Source organism: Diadema antillarum, unplaced genomic scaffold, assembly GCF_040938485.1.
Source record: "Diadema antillarum isolate AM-2024a unplaced genomic scaffold, OU_Dant_1.0 seq00000006_RagTag, whole genome shotgun sequence".
Lineage (NCBI taxonomy): Eukaryota > Metazoa > Echinodermata > Echinoidea > Diadematoida > Diadematidae > Diadema > Diadema antillarum.
Genome location: NW_027271128.1, coordinates 153,667 through 156,356, shown reverse-complemented (window position 1 = coordinate 156,356; position 2,690 = coordinate 153,667).

The window sequence follows — 2,690 nt, the reverse complement described above, 5'->3', positions numbered from 1 at the left end:
TTCATAGTCCCCTGCTCGAACTCGTTCGGCGGGGACAAAAATAGCTTTGTAATCAGATTGACAGAATTGGTGGGATTGTTTACAATACATCATTTATCATTTACAATACATTGCGTCATTGGTAATAATGACGCAAAGATAAGAAACCACAGGACACGCAATTAAAGATCAAGGAGAAAAGAGGCATTTTATTCTTTTACTAATTTCAAATACTTTGGTACTTGTGGCAAATTGCAGGTAATAAGACTATCAAAGCATCTTCAATTGGTTATTTATCATTCACTTGAATTCATAGCGTGTCGCAACGACACGGATTGTCGCCCCCGGATCGGGGCGACAATCCGTGACGGAGTTGGCGGCACGGATTGTCGCCCCCGTCACGGATTGTCGTCTGCCGACAATCCGTGACGCTTGTGCAGTTCCCAGTTTTTGACCTCGAAGGCGACAATCCACGATGGCAAAAAAATTTGTTGCGACACGGATTGTCGCCCCGGGCTCGGGGTGGTTCCTCTGGTGTTAAGCTTTGGTGGGATGGGTATGACTGGTAAGTTATGCGTATGTGTGTGTGTTTGTGTGTGTGTGTGTGTGTGTTTGTTGTGAGCTGCATGATATATGCTGTGTATGATTTGTAGGTGCGTACAATAAGTGACTTGTGTATGAGTTTCCGTATTGTTGTGTGTGTGTGTGTGTGTGTGTGTGTGTGTGTGTGTGTTTGTGTGTGTTTGGAGTATGATAATACAATATGTAGAAATTGTGCATGTGTGGTGGTTGTATAGTGGTAGTGGTTTGTTTGTCTGTGTGTATACGTGTGCCTGTATGCGTACGTGTGCATATGGTATAATAGTGGCGTATGTGTATATCAAAGGGTATGTGATGGTGCGTGTTTGTGGGCGCAGTTTTTTTTTTTCCTGCATGAGTATCTGAGGGGTTTGGTGTTCGTGGGCTACGTAGGCCCTACGTATGTGTGTTGTGTGTGAGCGTTCGTGTGTCTACGTAAGGCCCCAGTCACATAATGCTCTGCGTCCGGCGTTACGTCCAAATAAGTCATTTTTTTTTTTCTGCGGACACCCGGGGATCTCCTGCTGTCACCAGAGCATTTTTACAAAACATACGGGGAAAAAAATATGCGGGCGATACGGAAAGATACGACCAAATGCGAATACTTGCGTCCACTTGCGCATATTCTTACGAATTGGTACGTAATTTTATTCTTTCAACTTGCGTAAACTTCCGAATAGTTCGGAACACTTGCGGAGAGTTGCAACTATTTACGGAGAGTTGCGGATATTTTCGGATAGTTACAGATTGTTATAAATAATTATGTACAATACGACGATCCCTGCCAAGTCAATGTATTATGACAGCAAATTTATCACATATTGGACTGTCTTACATTGTATAGTGGGGAAAACTGAAATTGAATTTACGTACAAATTGTGAAAAGTTTTCGCATTTCTTTAATTTGTTTTACAGTAATGGAAGATAACGTATGAAATTATGAACTTGAAGTTTGAATTTTATTTGTGCAGCTCAAATATGGATAAACATCATAAATGTAAAGACTACATAACATAGTTATACCACAAATAGAATACTATCTAGATCGATAAGTTAAACAGAGTAAGAAAATATTACTTACGGTCATAATTTATAATACACAAACTGTGGTTACCTTGTCATTGTTCAGCGATATTCATGACTTTCTGGGTTATGTTAAGGAGATTGTTATAATAAAGCAAAGCCTATTACATTGAAAGAAAAAAAAAACATTAGGACATTCGGACACCCCTCCCACACTCGAATACAATATAAAAATATGTAATATCCATGGAGCGTAAAGTGGGTAAGACTATAGGGAAATACTAAATTCGTTCTCATTTTATATCGTTTATCGCTGTCCCATGCCTTCCCGGCCAGAAAAGTGAAAAAAAAATGCTGTCACCTCATCCCCAACCCAAAAATTGCTTTCCGGGTTTCGAAAAATATACATTCAAATAGTACAAGGAAAAAATGTTCAGCACCAATGGTCAAGCGATGTCATGCGTATATGGGTACCACCTAAAATAACCATATGTGGGAGAAATTTAGTAACTTGACTTTGCGGTTCTGCCTCTCCACCGCTCCCGAGTGTGTTGTAGCATTCCTTCAGGTAAATGTGCTGCAGCTTGGCAACACGAGTTGTGTGGCTTCCCACGCATTTCTGTGTTCCTATGCGAGTGGAAAACAGAAAACGTCGAAGGACGTAATCGTCTACAGCATCCCCTGTACAATTCCCTGTACCTAGAGGTTCGTTGATCCAAAAATGAAATTCGGAATAACGAACCTTCGAATAAAGAACCTCGGACTAAAGAGCCTTCAGAATAACGAACTTTTGCAATAACGAAATGTATCCCCCTCCCCACATACACCCGAACCGATACCGCATTCCTTCCTGATGTAACGACTTCCCAATGTTGATAAATAATACATAATGGACCGTATGCAGAAAAGCAGCATCCGCCCGCACGCAAGCACCACTCCAAATTCATAAACAAATCCGCCAAACAAACTCATCAAAGTTAAAGCTGCTGATAAAATCAATATCAACATTTATGCCAGCAACATCTTATTAGGTATCCCTCCCCACGCGCAGCTAAAAAAGACATACGCAAAAAGCTGACATAACAAACACATTCTTCCATTACACACAC